Source organism: Saccostrea echinata, unplaced genomic scaffold (genome assembly GCF_033153115.1).
Source record: "Saccostrea echinata isolate AGI-Se365-2 ecotype Australia unplaced genomic scaffold, CSIRO_AGI_Sech_v1 ptg000023l, whole genome shotgun sequence".
NCBI lineage: Eukaryota > Metazoa > Mollusca > Bivalvia > Ostreida > Ostreidae > Saccostrea > Saccostrea echinata.
In genome coordinates, this window is record NW_026889772.1 from 9,924,380 (window position 1) to 9,936,369 (window position 11,990).

Consider the following 11,990-nt stretch of genomic DNA (forward strand, 5'->3'; position numbering starts at 1 on the left):
GTAATCGTCTGTTGTAAGTGTACTGACGATCCTTAAATCCTTGCATTGCAGTGGTCAGTTGATTAATCTTTGCCTCAAGATCATCAAGTCTATCAGTAGAGTGTTCAGCAGGTGTTGCAGCTTTTGCAATTGCTGATTTCTTCTCTTTGATTTGAGGTTGATGCTCCATCTCTACTTTCCTCACTGCTGATCTGAGCTCATCAAAGTTGAGAGTCTTGTCAAAGAGATGTCCACAAATATCTTTCAGTGATGGCCTTAATCCTTTGAAGAACATTGTCCGTAGCATCTCATTGGACTGTGACTGTGCAATAAGTCCTTTCTGTATGGCTTTGCTTAAAATGTCCTCTAATCTGCAACTCCATCTTGCACATTCCTCATCATCCTTTTGTCTAGCACTATAGAACTCGGACAGGATGTCCTCTTTCTCAGCTACAGTACCATAGATGCTATCTAGTTTCTTAATGATACTTTGAGTAGATGCCCCTGGTCCAAGATGCACTATCACACGACTCGCTTCTCCCTTCAACGAACGTCTAATGGCATGATGGATAGTGTCTGGATGATATGATTCATTGATGAGACATTCTACTTCATACTTCCAAACATCATAAGTAACATCACTCTTACTATCTCCTGAGAAAGTCGATATCCGTGGGAACGGAGTGTAAGGCATAGGCTTCCCAGAAGATGGTGGAGGTTGAGCTGTGTTACTGGAAGCTGTTGTGCTTGGAGATTCAGTTGTCTCTGTAGGTTCTTCCTTAATAAATGTAGAGGTCATCCAGTCTATGAAGTCCTGTGGGGTATCAGCCTTAGGCTTCAACTTCATTGCCTTCCAGGCAATAAGCATGTTCTTCACCTCCTCCTTTGTCATCGCTGCTTCTTCAGACATGATTGTTGAATAATTGTATGGTAACACAAATAATAGTACACAATATTTACAATGCTGCAGAATAATACACAATATTTAAAATAAAGCAACTGTTTGTACCTGTAATTTATCTCATGGTGAAATAAAATTGCAAATAATTCCAGGAGGGTAGTTCAAAATGAACTAATAATCTTTGGGAAAGTATAAATAATGTCAAAATATAAATAGAAAATGAAAGTAGGATGCACTTCCGCTAAGTGTTGCACTTCCGGTCAATAAATGCACTCAAAATATTTTATCTTATGGCTGAAACACAAAATACTATTTACAACCTGCAATAAAGATAACTTTTAATTCTTTGCACTGTAATAAGCAAGTTTGGTAAGCGTGAATCAATTCAAAAACAAATCAAAAGTATCAGCGAATAATTTCAATACTGAAAACAAACAGATAATTTTGTCAATATGAACTTTCTTGTCAATCAAAATCAGCTGATTTTATGTTGAAGAAATGAAGTGCAAATAATCAAATAAACACAAGGTTTTAAGCAGAAATATTTACCTGAGACGTAGGAATCTTTGAGATAACAACACAAGAACACAAAAACTGAATGCAAAGATTGTTGTTGAAGTTTTAAAACAAAATTTAAGTGCTGAAAACAAAAAAATCAAGAATTACCGAATCACGTTTTGTAAACTTCCGGTTTATGAATGAAACGGATTTCGAGCTCGAACGGAATTCGCAAAACAAAAACCGAACTCGACTGAAATGCGGATAAGAAACCGAACCCGATCTAAATTGATACGAATGAAATTATACAAACACTACTGTAAACAATAAATAATATGTACAATTTAAAGGTAATGGGATTTTGGGTAATAGGGTGTTTGGGATTAACTACCAGACAATTACAAAACCACTGATAACACTGAAGCAACAATGACCTCACAAAATATCACGACAAACTCAGATCAACTGACTTGAATACGACCAATATAACTAGCAAATTCAACTGTTGTAGTCTTACTGTCTTGTCTGTAAAATGTCAGATGAAAGAAATAGCAATTAACCACTAATTAAAACTGGGAATGGAATGAGGGAAATGTGTGCACTGTTAATTACACAACTTACCCATGCTCTCACTCTCACTGTAGTTCTTCTTACATTGTAAAGTTCTAATACCAATATGTGCACAATAAAAAAATAATAACAAACCCAGTTATGACGGACAGAACAGACAGACAATGATCAACTTTAAACTATAAAAATATTACTAGCTAGCTAAATGTAGGCCTATTCAAAAAAATTTACACCACTGATCAATCGTGAATATTAAATTCTTTACAAAGAAAAAAATATATATACTTACATATTCAACTCTAACGGTGCACCAAGTTCTAAAATCTACAGTTTATAAACATGCATATAACTCACCAGCTGGTAAAGATAAATATCACAGATTAAATGATTGCATGCAGTCTCAAATGCACTACACCGGTGTCACTGATGATCCTTCAGAATGTCACTTGTTAGGCGCGGATCAAAGTTTGTAACTTGGGTGGATAAACACAGTCATCACAGGTAAGTTTATGCGTCACTGACGGCCTGACGATCTCCATGGATCCGTAAACGTACCACACACCATACACTCGTCTCCAGTCTGCACTCAAAGCCACTGTGTCCCAACGTGGGCGCCAAAATGTAACAGGGGTGTCACTATGGAAGTATATAACACAACACTCCTGTCAGGGTTCATCAGATTTATTGCACAGTGGAGTGATTATATATATATTGTGTTGTATTGTGTAAGCCCATTCTATGGGAATAGGCTTTCCCACAAATTGTTAATATAGAAGCATCTACATGAATGGTGATCAGAAATGGAAATCTGTCCAAAGTCAAGAATGTCTTTTTTTTAATATATATATAGTCTGGTCAGATCAACCATTGAACAAAGAATGGTCTTAATAAAGCGGGAAAACTCCAACCCAGTCAATAAAACCAATAGAATCAGACCTTTCAAATCAATAACCAATAAAAACCAAAATAACAATAACCACTTCCAAAACACCTGACCAATGCCCTTAGGTATATATATAAGTATGTACAGATAAGGGAGAACTAAGGGGTGGATCTAGGTTTTGAATAACAAATTTAAATAAAAGTTAAAAAATATATTCTGGCAAGTTCTGTTACTTTATTTTAAACAAATCCAACACTATTACATAAGCATGATAAGTTCTTATCAAAAATATACTTCTCAAAAAAATCTTTTCATATAACTAATTTCAAAAGTGACATTTCTATGCCTGTTACATCAAAATAGATATTTTTTTCTTTTAAATCATCATGTCATTAAAATAATCACGGGTTATTGATTGAACCAATGGATTGGATTTATATAGCACAGTACAAAAGTTATTTAGAAATTAATAATTGCTGTTAACAAGTGATAATTACCACATAATTGATTAATTGATCTTCGGCGCGAACCGTCTTGGGGCGAAACGTCTCAGCGCGAATGGTCTTTCGGGGCGAACCGTCCCGCACTCAAAAGGCGCTACATCGATAATCTGCAAATTCATTAAAACTGAGTTGAATATATTCATTTGGGTCTAAAATGAATGATAACGAATGGATTTGTTATAATTCTTCTTTTTTCATATAGCTAGGGATAGGGTACTCCAAGGGTAATTTTGTATGGATAGTGTGTAAATAGTGCATATTTCAGAAAATAATTTCTTCTAAACCCAAGAAGATGTATAAAATCTAAACACATAATTACAGTGAAAATGGAAAGTGTAAATTAAATTTACTCTAATATTTTTGTGCAAATGAAGGATTGAAAAGATACAGGGTGTTAAAAATCTGGAATTTGTGAAGATGCTTTGTATGAGTGATCTCCCTTAGGAAATTTATATAGGTGGCGGTAGTTAAAAAAAATGGCGGCCTCCATGAAAAGCTGTACTCTGCAAAGTTATTTTGATGCATCATGTGATGTTCATTGCAAATATCCGTGTGAATTGAGTAAAAATGATTGAAAGGAATTTACAAGAACAGATTGGACATAGAGCTCGTGTAAATTAAGAGGAAAAAAATCAGTGAAACGAGAAAGTGTAGCTTGGGAATATTACTGTGATTGTGTTGATAAGGGTATCAGCAATTTTCCTTATTACTGACATCAGTATGGTCTATGTCGGAAGTTTAGCTTCTAAGTTAATCCACCAGAAGCCAAGAGTAAGCCCTCAGAGAGGAGTTGCAGTCCGATTGTGTCAGCTTACTCAACTTGGAGAGGGAAGATAATGTACCGGCGCCACCGGTACATTTGGACAGCTGTTTGAACAGCTTGATAGGTAGGATTTAGTTTAAATTCACTTCTTATATATGGTTATTGATATTTTATACAGTAAAGTATGTATTGGGAAAATTGTTGGGGATGGCCAGTTCCTACATATATCAATATCATGTCCATTTTGAAAAAAATGACATCTTACACATATATATGTTAGAATAATGTTACTGTGTCTTGGGACAGGCCCTGACCACAGTTAGAATGCCTTCCATATTCCCGCAATGTAGCAGAAAATGGTGGAAACACTCTGAAATGATTTTGGAGAAAATAAATGAAATTGCATTGAAAAATAACCGTCAAGTTAATAATAACAAAGTTAACCTTTTTTGTCACAAGGATACCTTTCACCCCCAAAAATTAATCCATATAATGTAAGAGTTCAACACTTTTTGTCAACATTTTTTTTTACACGATTCAAATTTACATGCCATGTTGACAGTCAGAAATCTCCAAATTGTTCAGAGTAAATGCATTGACCAGAGTTAGTTATGACACGATAGCTCAGTGTTTTTCTTTGAAGTTTGCCATTCTGTATTAATTAGCAATACAGAACAGGACTACAGAGGGCAGAGCTGATTTCCATTCTGTATTAACCCTATATACTGTCTTGTATTAGCCAACTATTCTGTATCTAAAATACAGCACAGTCTAAAAATAAATCTGATTCAATTTATCAAAAGCAAGTACAAATAGTAAATGCTGAGTTTTTTCTTATTATAAAATTTGGAGAAATATATCCCTAGCAATGTAAAATATCAAAATTTCTCAATTTTTAAAAAATTATTCCACACAGAATCTACACGTTATTTCGATCCAAACAAAAAGGAAAATTCGCAGTTATGGAAAGCATCCTATGTTTAATAAATTTCTGAAAACCTGTTTGCTTTCCCTGCTTTTTTGGGGTCCCCTTCAAAATAGTTAAGCCAATGGATTCACGGGTGCAGCATACATTATGTGAACTTCGCACAGTCCCCCCCCCCCCCCATTTTCCACTCTTCTCGTGCAAACTCATTCAAGTCCATTTTGAGCATTTTTTTTTTAACATTTCATCTTAAATTCTTATCGCTGACGACTGCCGCACATCTCTTTCTCTTTGTTTTTAAATTTAATGTCGCATTTCAATAAGAAAATAAAAATTTGTGACATCAAAGTTCATTGAAGAACTGTCTGTATTGCCTGCATGTGTATCTAGTTAAACTGAGATTTTAAGACACCTGAAATAAATTAGGATCAGTCTCCATCTACAGCAAGGTTAAATCATCCACCTTATCAATTAAGACAACATCTCCCCTGTTGTCAAACTAATCTGACTAAATCTTACGTTGTCCATGGAAATATATATCTACTGCGGAGGCATACTCCCCATCAAGGCCTCATCTACAGAGAGAACAAACAAACACTGGCAGAAGTTTGAATGCTGCACAGCTATAAAGTGGGCAGTGCTTTTTCTTGATTGATCATGTCACAAATCATTTAGAGAACTCAACAGGTTCTGTATTGTAGATACAAATCTGGGGGCGGAGACACCCCCAAATTTGTATCTACGATACAGAACCCGTCTCATTCTCTAAATAATACTTATTGCCAGGTTTGTTTTGCTACATAACCTTGCTAATACACATTCTTTCATTAAAACGGGTCTGTAGGAGAATATCATCTTAACAATAGAACGTTTTATCATCATATAAGACTTAGTATGAAACATTGTCTGTGCTCTCATCATTAATCAATACATGTCCCATACAACAACCATTATTTAACGTGGCCAGATTTAAGGGATTCAGTGGGAAGGCCCGGGCCATTAGCTTAAAAAATTCTTAGTTTGCAGTTGCCGACCTATAATTTTTAGAGTGGATAGGTAGTTGTTTTTTTTTTTTAAAATAAGTTATTTTTTCAGACTTTTATTAGATAACAATTTATAGAGATATTCATACTTCAAGGGTTACTTAACATAAATAAGCTTCACTTGATAAAAACAAAGATAAAAAATAGAACATTTTCAATATCCTGAAAAACTGAAACTTAAAAAAAATAATAATACAAAATGGCTGAAAAAAAAGTTTGGGTCAAGTTCATTTTCAGTGCGTGGGTAGGTAACTGCAAACAAATTAATTTTTATTTTAGGCCCCTGGTTTATGGTAATTCAAATTGAAAATGAACATGTAAATTTTACTAATTAAAAGAAGTAAATGCTTTATGTGATAGGTTTTGATTTTTTAGCTCACCTGAGCCAAAGGCTCTAGTAAGCTTTTCTGATCACACTTTGTCAATTGTCTGTTGTTGTTCCAGGTGTCATTGTCATCTTTGTTTAAAACTTTTCACATTTTCATCTTCTTCCAGAACTGCATGGCAAATTTCAACCATATTTGCCACAAAGCATCCTTGGATGAAGGAGATTCAATGTTGTTCAAATGAAGAGCCTTGCCCTCTTTCAAGGGGAGATAATTAAAGATTAGTAAAAATTTAATGAATCTTTCAAAAATCTTCCTCTCAAGAACCACTGGAACAGAAAAGATGAAACTTATGTGAAAGCTTTATTACATAATGTAGTGGGAAGTTTGTTCGGATCATGACCCCAAGGGATATGGATTGGCCGCAATAAGCAATCAAAGTTTTACATATAGAAATATATATATAAAAAAAAACTTTATCAGTCTTTTTCTCATGAAAAACTGGGCCAAAAGGATTGAAACTTTTGTGAAAAAGTGGCGGTAGCATGGGGCTTTAATGGGTGGTCAAAATTTTACTTTAAAAAATGTAGATACTAGGTAACAATCTTTAGAAATCTTCTTCTCAAGAATTAGACATACTGGTAGTATAGGGCCATAATGGGGGATCAAAGTTTCACACTAGATAGTGATAATTCTTCTTTTTAAGAACAGCAAAGCCATGATTAGTCATACAGATACATGTATATATTGAAGAATCCTCAAGTAGTGTAGATTTAAATCTGTTGAAATCATGAACCCCTGGGATAGGGTAGGACCACAATGGGGATCAAAGTTTTACATATGAATATATATTAGACTCAGGTGAGCATTGTGGCCAATTGGCCTCTTGTTTGCTCTACCCATGTCAACATGGCACTAGTCAGAAATGATAACTAAATAACAAAATCAAGTATGGACAGGAAAAAAAAATCAACCAAGATATAAAAAACCACCAAAAAGCTTGATTTATTTAATAAATATATATAATTTTTCAGACAAGGCTGTTTATGCACATTTTTTAACATTACTGATGGTATAATTTGTAAAAGATATATCACTGAAAATTCTATTAGTCTTGTCAAGCTATTGCTGACTTACATTTGACTGGCCCAACAACATTTTTAATCTGAATAGGGTTGTTAAATAGGTATATTTAGTTGTCTTTATACATGTACCTACTCTCTCTCTCTCTCTCTCTCTCTCTCTGTATGTCATATTGCATATAAATCTAGATGAAAAATATTCCTTGTTGTTTTTCAAAATGATCAAGAACTTGTTTGACTGAAGAGATAGAATGAAAAGGGAAGACCCAAAAGTGTTTTATAACAGGTACTGTGAGAGTACCGGGTATTTGATTTTGTAGTTTTAATTTAATCAGTAGCAAGATTACAGAATTCAGAACTGGTTACAGTTTAAATTGTAATATGGTTAAAACCTGAGACATAAATGATAGAAAATATGGTAAAGATATTTTACATATTTCATAAGTTAGTAATTTGAATTATATACTTTTGAAATGAAACCCTATATCATTTTCACAGAATGCGCAAGATGGTTTGCATCATGGTTATGAAGGAAAAGCTGACAGTATTTTTGAGACAGCAAGAAAAACATCATTGAACACCACCAACTAATAAGACTCCAAAGGTGGGGGACCACATGCCATGCACATGCAACCATTTGAGATTTTACATGAAATTACTGCATTACATACATGTAAACTTGAGATTCCATGTAAAGTAATTTATAAATTAAAAAAAAAAAACCTTTAATACCTGTAAATCAATGTAGAACAATGAGTTTTAATGTGGTAAATGATAATTATATGTAACTATTATTTTAGGAATAACAAAGATTAGAGTTTAAAGAATGGATTCAATGCTGGTACTTGGATAAAGATAATCAGGCATGGACTCTCATCTCCTATGGATCTTCAGCACCTTTAGGTTACAGTTTTATATTTCACTAGAAGAGACTCATAAATAAACAAAGGACAGTCAGTTACTACAAAAGAGAAGCATCGGAGATTAGTGATATTTTGTTCAGCATTGTTGCATCTTACAAAGATGTAAACTATTAAAATATTGTTTACATCTATCAATTAATGATTTTGATACATGTACCAGTAATTAATAATTTTGATGTGGGGTAAACTGGTAAAATTGAATGGAAAACAAGCAGATGACTTGGTAATGATGTGTAAAAAACATCATTCATTTAATTAATACATGCAATTGCATGCAGTTAAAATTCGGTCAAAATTCTTGTGGTGTATATTGAAAGGTGTAACCAAGAGGGAAACATGAAATGATTTTCATATTATCATGAAAATAAAAGTCAAGTTGTATATTATACAGTTATTTCTGTTTTTGAGGTCATTATAATGGTTTGGCTTGCCTAGATGTATGCATTCACCGATCCTAAAGAAGGAAGTAAATATTGTCCCTCGATGGTTGTTGATCAATATATTAACCCCCCCCCCCCCCCCCCCAAAAAAAATAAATAAATGCAATTTCAATTTTTGTATAATACCATATGTATCATACCCATAGGGTATGGTGTGTACAAAACAAGTGTGACCTTTTGATTTGGCTGTTGGACTTAAAAAAAAAAATTTAGGCTGAAAAAAACCCCTCAAAAATGGGATATGATACTGTTTTTGTAAATATGGATCGTCTCCCTTTTCAGCTTAAAATTAGAACATTTTACTGGTCATGAAAATATTTTGATTAAATGAAAAGTAAAATTGTGTTGTATTTCAAATTGGAAAATTGAGAAATTTTTTTGAAATGTCAATTTATTCTTACATGCATACCTGGTATATATTCATGATATGTGTATAGGGCATATTTTTTGTACTGTGACAAAAAAAGGGAAATTGCCATTTTTTATATGAAACTCGTCAATCATTTTGGGAAAATAATAATCATTTGCACAAAAATGTTTTAATTATTTTATTTTCTATAGGGTATGGTGTCTATGAAACTAGCATGGCCTTTTGGTTTGGCTGTAGGGTTTTTTAATTTTTTGATAGCTGAAAATCCTCAAAAAATTGATATTTTGCTGTTTTTGTCAATATGGATTATCTCCCCTTTTCAGCTTAAAATTAGAACATTTTACTGGACATGGAAATATTTTGATTAATTATGAAAAGTTACTATTTGAGCTGTATTTGAATGAGAAATAAACAAAAATGTGATTTATTGTCTGATTTTCTTTTAATTTCATATGAAATATTGATATTTTTGCCTATTTTTAGAGGAAATTTCAGCCATTTTTTACCGAAAACAGTCTAACTGTTGCCATGGCAACCAGACACAGAATTGATAAAAAATCATTTTATTTTTTGTAGTATCTTAGCATACTCTACCAACATGCAAAGTTTGAAAAAATTCTGAAACCCCCCATGTATCACCCCCTGCATGATTTTTACACGGAGCCATACTTAATTTGGAAAAGGTGTTTTTTCATGGGCGAGCGAACACAACTAATAAATAATAATAACTTGTTCAAACAATTATAATATAAGAAGACAATATACTTAATGCATAAATTTTCGTCAATTAACCCATTCAATTAAACAGATAAATCTATACAGGCACGTACATAGTATCGATATTTCGTTGGGGGGGGGGGGGGTTTCCAACTTTTGAACTTTCCACATGAAACGTTTTTTCATTTACTACAACAAAAAGTTTTTCAACATCAACTGTAAAAGGTTACGTTTGAAAAAAAGTGGGGAGCACCCCCCCCCCCGTAATATGCCACGTGCCTGCATTACTATTAGATGACCTAGCTAATCATGCGAGTTATGAACATGATCAGAATATACCCAGTGTAGATTCACATACAGTAGGGATTTTGAATCAATGTCATATACTGAAGACCATAGTCACCGTGCTATATCTTCGAAACTTTTATTGGAATGAATAATGAATGATCGTGATCGATCTTGTCCTAATACTTCCAAATTAAGGTACATGCATATATTCAATCCTCTTGATGCGAACCGTTGCATAAAGAGACCGGAGTTCTTTATATTGAGTCCACGTGTACCGTAGTCAAAGCCATAAAATACCTTTATCTCAGTTATACATATATACAATGTAGGTGTTTCGTAAAAATGCAGTTGTTTGTTTGCTTTTTTCCGGGGGGGGGGGGGAGGGGGTAGAGTAAAATTATATACTAATGTAGTTTAGTATTTTCCTCCTCTTCCCTAACCGCCCAATCACACCTGCTATTCTCATCACTATATAACCTCGGCAACATAAGGTCGTGACGAGTACTTGTTGGCAACTTAAAAATTAAGATGGAAAAGTTTAGTTTTTTTTTAATAGTAATGTACAAAGTTATACTTGACTTTGATTTGGCAGGGTCAAATTAAGTCAAGTATCTGGATTTTAAAATTATTTACGCAAGAATAATGTTAACATGTGAAATTGTTGGCTTTTTGTTAAGATACTCTCCCCTAATATGCTCTCCATTTTTCACGAATTTCACTCAATCCGATATATCAAACTTGAAATAAATTTAAAAGATTAATTCAAGACAAAATGGGGGGGGGGGTGATCTTGTAACGCTTTTCATTTACTTTGCTTTGGGTCAAATTTAGTCTAATATCTTGATTTTAAAATTATATACACATAGATATGTTAACAAGTGAAATTGCAATCTTTTTGTTAAGACGATGTCCATTTTTCAAGAATTTCACTCAATCCCATGCATACAATTCGTCAAAATAAATTTAACAGGGGTGAGGGTGTCCTTTTAATCTTGTAACGGATTTGTAACATGTTTTCAACATTTCAGTGCATAGTGATAGTGATATATTTAGATAACAGGTACCTGTCGAGGATGCCCCCTTTTTTAATGTTTTGTATTATTATTTTTTTTATCTATAATTTTCTTTATTTTAATTTTAATCTCTTACCACTTCATCTACATGCTTCTATTCAAAAATCATTAAAATTACGACCTAGATGAAAATTATATTTCTATAAAGCATTCGTTACCCATATATATATACTTGTATATATATTTAGTAAACGGGTGTTATTATGTGTAGATGAAGTGGTAACGGATTAAAATTTGTATATAGAAAAAAAAATTATTTAGAAAGCATTAAAAGGGGGTGCTATTCATATCAATGTTTCCAAAATTCGAGCTTTTACAAGATTTTGTTGAAGACAGATGGACAATCGTTTGGAAAAAAGTCGATCGTGATCCCCATCCAGTCAGGAGGTGGAGTGGGGGTGGGTGTTTAATTTAAGTGTATATATAGGTAAACAATTACAAAAATTGTTTACCATACAGTAGTTTCCAGTGATCTCTAAATTCCCTAACATTTAAACTTTTGAACTTTCACAAGCAGTGCAATTTTTTCTCACTTTCTTTGGAGAAAGAGTGTCATTCATTGCATTCGTTATCCGGTTTTGATCCGAGTAGATTAAATTTTGCTTAACACAAAAACACAGTTGTACTTCTCTTGAACATCAGAATCTGAATATCTTTATAGCTTTTTATTCACTATAATCGACGTTTAGCATTATTTACCATTTAA

The 11,990-nt window shown here is 33.3% G+C and overlaps 1 long non-coding RNA gene across 1 annotated transcript; it reads left to right on the plus strand.

Moving 5' to 3' along the window:
- The first annotated feature begins 7,690 nt into the window (after positions 1-7,690).
- Positions 7,691-9,634, plus strand: LOC133191444 (uncharacterized). The gene is made up of 3 exons (XR_009721687.1): positions 7,691-7,759; positions 7,972-8,077; positions 8,274-9,634. It is a non-coding gene; the product is annotated as an uncharacterized LOC133191444 (long non-coding RNA).
- The last annotated feature ends 2,356 nt before the right edge of the window (positions 9,635-11,990 follow it).